General features: G+C 52.8%; 1 long non-coding RNA gene across 1 annotated transcript; it reads right to left on the bottom strand.

The window, feature by feature from the left end:
* Positions 1-1,414: 1,414 nt before the first annotated feature.
* Positions 1,415-2,802, bottom strand: LOC140850400 (uncharacterized). Its single transcript, XR_012133190.1, has 3 exons — positions 2,552-2,802; positions 2,368-2,409; positions 1,415-1,670 (listed from the first exon to the last, which is right to left on the bottom strand). It is a non-coding gene; the product is annotated as an uncharacterized lncRNA (long non-coding RNA).
* Between the last annotated feature and the right edge of the window lie 7,557 nt (positions 2,803-10,359).

The raw sequence follows: 10,359 nt of genomic DNA on the forward strand, positions 1-10,359 counted from the left end.
GGACCAGCTGACCAGTTACTAGTTCACTCTATGACCTTAGGCAAGTCACTTCCCCTCTCTGGGTCTGTTTCCTCAAGTGCAATAAGAAAGAAGTTGGGCAAGTTGCCTTCTAAGGTCTCTTCTACCTCTGATATCCTGTGATCCTTCACCCTCAGCCCTGGCCTCACTTCCCCCAGGCCTGCAGGAAAACCACCTGTGGGCTTGCTGAGGAGGGTGTCCATGAGCATCGCCCCGGCTCCATCATTTTGTAGCCTCTTGAAATGGGCTGAACCTCAGTCTTCTGTCTTAAAAGTGAAAATCCCAACATCCGCTCATAGTGCTATTGGGAAGATCAAGTGAGGTCATGGATGTGAGAGTCTTTTGGACACAGTAAAGGGCTGCATTCCATTTTACCCTAAACATGCCTATTTCCCAGAACATTTTGTGTTTTGTCATCTGACATGTCTCCAAGACCACATTTTTCTCCTCATATTCCCAGAGCCTCTCGGGGAAGGTTAGGAAGGAAGAAGGCAGGGGCAAAACTTCTTGAGATCCTCATTTCAGGCTGGCACACCCATATCTGGTTCACCGCTTGTTCCTGGGCAAATGGGAAGACACCAGTGCTGGCAGGTGAAGCCGTGAGACCCGTCTAGCCAATGAGATGGGGTCAGATGGCACGAGCACCTTCTGGACTGAGGCATTTAGGGGCCATTGTGCTGGGAGGATGTTGGATGCCGCATGTAGAGGTGGTGGCATCAGGGGAAGAGGGAGTCTGCCTCCCTGAGATGGAAGCGACCATATAATTTATCATCTGAAATGGACACTTTAGTGAATGGGGTTGGGTGGCAATGATCATTAGAGTGGAAGGGCAGGTGAGAACCAGCTCGCCAGGGCATCAGGACATGTGGGCACCCACTGGAGTCTCAGGGTGGTGTTAGGGGTTGGGTGCCCGCTGCCCTGCACTGGACTCAGCAGGCAATTTGGGTTAGGTTGTGCCTCTCCACTGTCAAGTTTCATTATTTTGCCAGATGGTGAATACTTACCCTGATTAATATATCACATCTTCAAATTCAGTTTCCACCAATGTTCTGTAAGGTAGGCATTATTTCCCCCAGATGACACAGACCAGCATGAGGTTTGGTCCTTGAACTTGCCCAAGATTACACAGCTAGTCTGAAACCCAGCTTTGCCCGAGACCCAAGTTCGTGCTCTTCTATTCGCCTGATGCCCTCCTCACAGCTGAGCTCCCAAAAGACCCATGAGAAGAGTCACAGTCAGAAAGTGACATGTCTTTCCTCCGTCCCCACCCCCGCTAACCCCTGAGAACACATCTCTCTCGGCTTCTCCCTCCACCTGCAGGGTTCTGAAGGGAAGTGTCCATATTTCATTTAAAAAAAAAAAGATCAAACACCCTCCCCCGGTGACATTAACTTATTTATGGGTTAGATTTTTTTTTTTCCCCTGGATCATTTCCTTTCATTCCTGCCAGAAGTCCTTGCCTGCAATCCTCCCAAGTTATTAATAAAAGAAGTCAAACGGTAGCCAGGGCAGTGGGACGGTCTTGGCTCCTGCTGATGTGTTTAGTTTGTGCTGGAAGCAGATGTTTTCACCCAGATCACAGACACTTGCCGGGCCTTTCACATCTGTCCTGTTCGCAGACTAGGAGAAACCGACTTCGGAGGCCAGTCAGTCTATTTCCAACCCAAGGAAGAGAAGATGAAGAATTGAACCACCCCGCGTCTCACGGCTGACTCACCCCGGATGTGCCCAGCCCTGTGCAAGAGAATGAGGACCCCAGCCACAAACCGTCACCCCACTGGGTAGCCAATCTCTTTTCGTAGCATGGGCTAAGACATTCTCAATACTGTTTGCCATTTTTTAAGAGATCTCAATTTTTTAGAATACACCCAGTGGAGAAGTTTCAGACTGATGTCTATTCTGTACACTCCACAGATCTTTTGTAGTGAAGATTCCTGTCCCCAGAAGGGTGAAACTAGGCAAGCAACTCAAGGATACGTTGTCTTGGCCTGGACCATGTCCCCCGTTCCCCCACCCCTACCTCTATCGTGCCTGTTAACACAGTGCATCCATTATTGCCTAGGTGTCTGGGTAGGCCATGCTCTCCCCTGTATAACCAGGAAGAAGCTCTGGGTCTCGCCCCGGCTACATTAAGAGGACAGGAGCCAAGCCGCCAAGGCAGAGCACGGCTGCTGTGACCTTCAAGAACAGCGCAGAGTAATGAAAATCGAGAGCCAGGCACCCAGTGGGGAGCCCCTTGAAAGAGTGCACAGGCCCGAGGTAGCAGGGGGTAGAAGAGGAAGGAAGACTTTTGACTAAAAGCCACAGAACTCGCTTCTAGTGCCAGTTCTTCGCCAGCTGGTGATGTACCTGGTTGAAATCTTCTCTGTTGGCCGAAGGCAGTTCCTTCATCTGCAAAAGATGTTTTCAGGAAAGGTTATCTGAGCTTTAGCTTAAAGGCAGCTGTAAGAACCAAATAATAGAAAAGGAATGGCCCTGTAGCTGGGAGATCTATTCAAACTCTAAGGTAATTTTATAATTATTTGCATGTTACCATAAAGGTTTTGGAGTCCTTTGGGTCCAGGGATGCACGTAGGCTGTAATCTCTTGTGCTTGTTTGCATGAGTGCATACAAGGGATTTTATCCCATTCTGGAGGGGATTTGGGCCAGCAAGTTTGGGGGTACAAATCCGGCATTCCCACAGTATTGCAGACTTTTCTCCATGGAGAGGGTACAAATCTGGACAACCTTCCCCTGGGCCTCGGCCTGCAGTACCCGAGGGGTGAAGCTGCGTGCTCAGAGCTCCCCCCCAGGGCCAACTCCCAGCTGGTGGCTGCCTGCCCTGCCTTGGCCCCGGGCCAGGTGCTCACACAGTGAGGCAGTCACAATGTTGTTGTGCCCCACCCGCACCAACCCAGGGCCTACTCTCTCCCTGTGGGCACCATATATCCCAAAGGACACATAGCCCCCGCCCACAGAGCCCGCCCCATTGGGAAAGCACAGGGTCCCATCTCCCCCTAGGGGGTGGGGGACTGGGTCACAAGTCATTGTCAAACATTGCTTACATTCTTGTTGGGGGAGGGGTGGGGGCTGGTGTCCCATCAGGCAGGCCTGGAGTACTCTGGATTCTGGAGTACTCCTTCTGGATTCTGCCCCATTGCCCACTGCTGGCCTGTCATCCTGGGTAGATGAGAAACAGCTCAGAGACAACAGCATCCTTCCTGCCAGCTAACAGCCTCTCTGAGCCTCAGTTTCCCCAGTTGAGGATATTAATTTCTGCCTCTCAGGATTGTTGTGAAAATTAAAATTGAAGGAGGTGTGCACTGTCAACATGCATGGTGCTGAGTCACTGTCAATAAACAATTGTGCAATTGAATTGATGGTGTGACCTTGGGCAAGGCATTTTATCTCTGTCCTGCTGTCCACCTGGGAAGGGGGCTGACTGTATCCCTGCCAGCCCAGGACACAGGGGTGCTGTGGACACGACCAAAGGCACAGACGAGGAAGCCCTTGTACACAGCAAGCCCTATTCTGACTCTGTGTTATATCCTCTGGGTTATCAAACAGCTACTGAAATGATTCCAACGCTCTTGGCATTCACTATACTTGGGTGGGGTTGGGGAAAGGGGTGTGCCTGATGCCAGGGGCCATGGCAAATGCACATAGTACAGACCTCTGGCATTCTATGGTCCCATCCGGTGGGTCTTCCCCTCAAAGTGTGATTTCCCAGGTTCACTGAACCCACACAGGCTCTTTCATGCATGTGTTTCTGATTCTGATTACACGCACTGACATCACTGAAACGGTATGCCCGGGGTTAGTCTCATGACCACCGAGCTGGAAGCACAGGAATTTTGGTGCCAGAATAATTGGATAATGTAGGACATTCTGACTTTGCTTTCAAACTTCCTAATTCTCTTGGGACATTTCTAAGCTTGCCTGGGGCTGTGGTCCTTGTCACTCTCGCACAGGGAGGATCAGGCTGTGGCCAAGGTCACCAGGTACTTGGGCCCTCACCTATACTACCTCCTTGTCTGGGAAGAAGCCCTGGCTGGCATCTGAGGACCTGTCTGTCCTCTAAAGGCCTTCCAAGACCTCTGTGTTCCATTTCTCGGGATGCTCCTGCCAGTCCTGGGACAACCCTGGGAGCAGGAAGGGCATTCGGTGTGAAGGGAGAGAATGCCGGGTTAGGAGTCATAGCAACAGCATCTGAGACCTGGCTTAGCCCCTTTTGGGAGCTGTGACTGTGGGCATTGGTTTCTCGTTGCTGTCACAGCATCCCAGTCAGGGAACAGATTGCTACAAAGATCAACACCGAGCCCTCAGCACCGGCTGGGTGTCCCTAGGTGGCATGGTCACATACACTTACCGGTGCATGTTTACCTCTGCGTGTGTGCTGCCCAGCCCTGCGCCTGGAAGTCATGCCTGAACTGTGTTTAGGTTTGTCAGGTGTCTCTGAGCACCTGTTCTAGGCTCCACCAGGGGCCACCTGGAGAAGAATGAGCTTCCTGTTGTTGCTGAGAGAGTTCCAGACCAGTAGGAGCAAGAGGGTGACCGGTGCTCACACCTTGGCCATAAAACAAAACACCCAGAGCCAGAGCCAGAGCCTGAGAGAGGGCGGCACTGGGGGCTGGGGGCTGGGGGCTGGGTGGGAAGGAGGCAGGCGGACCACACCCCTCAGAGCGGGGATTGCATGGAGGAGAGAAGTTGTTCTCTAGGACGGAAGGAAGTTCTTTGGAGGAAGGCAGAGGAAGGACAGTGGACACAGCAGATCTCCCATCGGTGTGTCTTTCTGCCCGGCTCTCATGCCTCCGAGGGCCTGACGTCCTGGCACCCTCCTTCACGCTCCAAGTCTTAGCCAAGACAAGGCCCCCTTGGACCCCCTCGGCAGCTTTGGAGAAGCCAGGTATTCCGGAGGCCCCTCCACTGTAACCCTCGTGACTACGTTATTATCCTTTCCCTCTGTCTTCCCAGAAATGAGGGTTTTTCATGCTGGATGCCAGGGACAGACCCTCAAACTGGGAGGGGCCCCGCCCAGGTAGAGGACCAAGTGGCTCAGAGAAGGGAAAGTGAGGCAGGCAGGTCAGTGGTGGGGCCGGGCCACAGCCAACAGTGTGAGGGTGGTTGTGTGTGTGTCAGAAGTGCATTCAAAGTGGGAGATGCAATTGGCAGCATTAGGACCAGACTGCGAGGCCTTGACGTTCAAGCGTGGGAAGCTAGGCTTTTCCCCAGAAGCACCTTAATCAGCTCTGCTTCCCATACAAACACCCACCAACCATGTGCCCCGCCACCTCCTCTGCCAAGGCTGGTGTCACCCGGCTCCCACGTCTCGGGGATTCCCTCCAGCTCTTTCTCCCTCCCTCTTTCTCTCCTCCCCTTCTTTCCTTCCTCCATTTCTTCCTTTACTTCCCCCTCCAATATTTATTGAAATTTCTGGGTAACGACCATCAATTCACAGATGAAACTTTGTCCTCAAGAAGTTCACAATCTAATGGGAAAAGAAAAAAACAACTAAGAAGTGAGCTTTTTCTGTAATGGAAGTAGATTGCTGGAAGCATGGAGGCAAGTGTATAACCTAAGCCAGGAAGGCATGTGCAACGGACTTCCTGGAGGAGGTGGTGTCTAAGCTAAGACCAGGGGAGTAGTTGAGGCTTTTCAGCAGGCAGAGGAGAAGCTAAGGAAGGAACTCCAGGCAGAGAGAACCAAGTGCAAAAGGGAGGAAGAGTGGAGTGAGAAGGACGTGTAGCCAGAGGGTGAGGACATTCAGAGACCAACAGGACTGAAAGGTCGGAGGGGCCCCATCCCAAAGGAGCTCATGAGCCAGGCTGGAGAGCGGCTGGTCCCGGGGGCCACCTCAGGGCCTCAGAGGAGGTGATGTGATTTCTCTTTCATAAGAGATCAGCCCTGCTCCCATGTCAGAAACAGCAGATCAAACACCTCAACCACCCAGGTGTGCACTGACAGGGGACTGTGTTAGGACAGAGGGCAGAGGTGTGCAGATGGGGGGAAGAGGACAGAGTCAGACCCCCGGGCAGGGTGAGAAGAAGAGAGCAGGAGCAGCTTTGGCACATTCCGGGGGCCTCTGGCATAGGGACCCGGTGGGGGGTGGTGGCAGTGCCAGAGCCTAGGACTGGCCCGACGAGGTAGAGTGGACCCCTCCCAGGGCACCCCCACCCAGTCCCAGCCCTCCTCAATGTGGAGGTGGCGCCGGATCTCCGATCTCCAGCCAGCCACCCTTCACAGGCTTCTGTGGCCAGGAGATCTGGTGCTCACAAGGCCACATCTTTGAGCCTGGCCCATCTCTGGGGACCTTGTTATCGGAGCAGATATTTGTTGATGTCTACTTGGGATCCCTCTGCCCTTAGACACCTCCTCCAAATGGCTGCATTACAGGCAGGTGGTGATGGCACAGCTTGTGTGCTGGGCTGCTGTTGTCTCTGGGGTCTTATGTCCTACATGTCCAGTCAGACCCTGGCAGTGAGAGGCATAGGGCTGCCCAGAGATTTTGGAGTCAAATAGGCTGGGTCCTCAGATTCCCTCCAAGACACACCGACCACTTGGCCTGGAGCAATCAAGAAAGACTTCCTTCTGGAGGCGCTGTTGAAGCTGAGACCCAGAGACTGGGTGAGACTTCTTAGCAGGGAAGGTAGGAGAAACAACGAGGCTTAGGTAAAGGAAACCAGTTTCATCACATGCAAGTGGAAAGCGGGATTGCAGTGTTTTCCACTTAGTGAGTACTTGCTGAGGGAATAGGAGAGACTTAGGAGGAAAGAGGTTGTGGCCAGGTCCTTCTCTGTCCTAGGGAAGTCAACCGTAGTGTTGGCACTCCAGGAGCTCAAAGGTGGAGAGATCAGGGTGGCTGGGCAGTCAGGGAAGGCTTCCTCGGGGAGAAGGACAGGGTAGGGGAGGAAAAGGCCGCCCCAGGCATTTCAGAGCAGCAGGGAGCAGGCCCAGACCTTTCAGGGGCATGGTGAGCCACCAGCCCAGAAAGGCAGCCTTGGTGGCTGGGGGTTGTGGGGGCAGTGGGTGTCTGTGTTTACCCAGGGATCCTCGGTCTGCCTCTCCCCATTGCTTGCTGTGTATTTCCAGGTCTGTGGTTTTCTAATTTATTTGGCTTGAAATTTGTGTCAAACTTTTTTTTTCAGGTGTAATTGAAACCAAACCTCTAAATGCTTGTTCATTCCTGAGGGAAATTAAAGGTGATTTCAAGCAGGAAGATCACAGATTTCAGAAAAGGGGGCTGGGGGGTTGCAATCTGGACGAGACCACTCTGCTGCTGGGGCCCCATTTGGTTAGATTAGCTGCACCTGATCATAATTCCCAAGAGGCCAGGCCTGCCCGGGAGAGCTGGAGATGCCTGCCCCTTCGGCTTGGCTGTGGTTGGGAGGTCTGCCAGCTTCAGGGCCTGGTGTGTGTGGCCCCTCGTGCAGGAGAGAGCCGCGGTGGTCAGGGAGTGGAGAAATCACCAGCCCAAACCGCCTCTCCCAAAAGCCTTCCCAGCCCATCCTAGGAGGGCCTCCTCCACCCCCTTTCTTCTCCCCCATCCCCTTGCTTGAGAGCCGTGTGACACCGGACAGGTCACTCAGATTTTCTGACCTCCCTGCATCTCAGCTCCCTCATCTGTAAAAGGAAAGGAAACAACACCCAAGAGTTGGGGAGAGTATTAAATTAAATGAACTGGTGCCCGTGAAGCCTTCAGGATCATTTTGGGAACCAAAAGTAGTGATGGAATCCAAGCTGGTGTTGCAGCAGCTGAGGGAAAAGGCCTTTGGTTAAAAAATAGTGGCTCAACCAGGACATACACTTTCCTTAAGGGGCTACCTCAGAATCTACAGGGGCCTTTGCAACAAAAGTCATCTTTTCTTCACTTTCCTGCCCATCAAAAACTACTTTAAAAGGCTGCAATGTCCTCTGTGTGTCAGGCACTGGGTTGACCACATGCCATGCATATGAGCATCTAATACAACAGAAATTAGGAAGTGGTTACTATTGCTCTCATTTTCTAGAGGAGAAAAGTGAGATTCAGAAAAGCTGTGCTCTCTGCCCCAGGGCCCTGGGCTGGGGTGCGGCAGAGCCTGGGTAAGCGCCTCCAGCCCCTTCCACACCTGGCTCAGAGCTGCTGCTTCTGGTTGGCCTGACTGAGACTCCTGGCACCATAAAGAGAATTGCTCCAGCTCAAACCCCACGTAAAAGCGATGCTTACGATCCCCCATCTCGACCTGCTCCTCTCATCTCACCCTGTCCTGCTTTCAAGTAGAGAAGTGTAACCTCTCTGCTCGGGCTCGATCTTCCCCTCACCCCTGGCATTGACAACCAGTATGCCTTCCCAGCAGGTTCCTCTTAGGTGGGCGTGGATGGCATCTATTTCTGCCCACTTTCTTCCAAGCTCACAAGGACCTCCAAAGGGCAGGTGGTATCACACTCCTAGGCCCTAACCCTCAAAATTGGATGAGATGTTGGTTTCCCAGATCTGAAAGGCCATCTATGGTTTAGGCATTTTTTCCTGTGCCTCTGATATATACGTCTGGAAGCTTCGGGAAAGATTCTAGCTTGTCATGAAGGAGGCTTATCAGGGCTCAGAGAGCCTAGACACAGCAGAAAGTAGGCTCTTGGCACATAGAGGCAGAAACTGACAGTCCCTTAGCAACAATGCCACAAAGGGTATTTGTGATTCAGTTTGGGAAGGCATGGTGGCTACTCCTGAGGAGACTGCTCCACTTGGGAAGTGTCCTACCCTCGTGCTTGCTCCAGGCTTTTTGCTTTTAGTCACTTGTTATTTTTGCTGAAACTCTCACAAGGCCACTCTCCCTCTAAGACCTAAGGTCTGTGAGCTGCCCGGCTGCAGGGGAGGCCCAGAGGCACACGCAGGCTGCTAATCTCACCCAGCTGTTCTCCACTGACTAGAGCAGGCCTGGCCCCCTGGCCAGCAGGATGCCTCACTGCCCCTCAGTCTTGGTGCCTCTCCTCTAAGGGAAGCACCACCCACCAAGCAAATGAAGCTGAACTTGGCCTGAAACTACACTAAAGCTTCCTGCCTCCCCAACAGCAATGTGTGCCCAGGACAGCACCTCAAGCTTGGCCTCAGGAATTGAGTTCAAGTTTCTCACCTCTGCATTTTCTCCCCGTATGACCTTTGCCAAGTTACTTAATCTTACCAAGCTCCAGCTTCCTCATCGACCCATGGAAGCTTATATGATCTAAGAGAGGGCTTCTTAAACTGTAGGTGAGCCTGAATTTGCTGGGGTTTCTTGTTAAAAAGTTGATTCCACAGGTCTATGGCGGTACCTGAGAGTCTGCGTTTCCAGAAAGCTCCCTGGTGATACCCACGCTGCTGGCCAGAGAGTATCTAGGCTCTAATGGACAGAGAGTATCTAGGCCTCTGGTGGCAGAGGGTAGCAGAGGGGTTCAGAGCTGAGGCTTTGAAACATTGCACCTACTTGCTGGCCATATGACCTGGGAAAAACTCATTAAGCTTACTGTGCCTTGGTTTCCCCACTTGTGAAATGGACAGTTCTAGTGACTAACCTCGTAAGGTTATTGTCAAGATTAAATGAGTTGACACAGCCCTAAAGCAGAGCCACAGATAGCCCTGCTGCTTCCCCCAGCCCCAACCCGGCTTCCTCCCTCTTCCTATTTGTCTTGCCCAGCCCCAAACATCCTTGCACACTCCTGAAAGAGCCCTCTGACCCAGACTGGAGTTCTGAAAGGATGGCCTCTGAGCTCATACCAGAGTATGGGGCTTGAGCAGAAGCATCTACCGAGTAAGGACTGAGCCTGCAGTGGGGCAAAGGCACTGGGCCAGGTGGTAGAAGGGGTCCCCGGGGAGAAGGTAGCAGTGCCCAGACTGTCAGCCTTCCCCAGGGAGGTGGCCTGGGTGGCCTGCACCTCCTGTGGAACTGGGAAGTCCTGCAGAAAGTTCACTGTGAGAGTATGCCCATGGCCACCCTCCTGGCTAGAGAGCTCCCTGTTCGTTCCCTAGCAGGGACTGAAGCTTCTAGATTCTGTGGGGCACTCAGGCTCAGCACAGTCCAGGGAAGTGGACCAGGAAGTGTTGGAGATGTGAGGGCCTCAGGGATGGTCCAGCACCCTGGTATCAAGCAGGGAAACTGAGGCTGGCATCTGGAACCTGAACCCAGGAGTTTTCATTGCTAAACCTGCAATTTTCCAGACCATCCCACTGGTATGTGTATACCCCCACCTTGCTGGAAGGGATTGACTTCCTCAGCTCTGATCTGGGTCCTTCATCAATCACTTGTTGACTGATTTTCCAGTGGTTCCTGTTGCTCTTCTCTGGTACATCTGGCAGCACCCAGGACACAGCCAAGATTCTGAGCACACTTGGTCAGAAACACAGTGGAGCT

Source organism: Manis javanica, chromosome 1 (genome assembly GCF_040802235.1).
Source record: "Manis javanica isolate MJ-LG chromosome 1, MJ_LKY, whole genome shotgun sequence".
Lineage (NCBI taxonomy): Eukaryota > Metazoa > Chordata > Mammalia > Pholidota > Manidae > Manis > Manis javanica.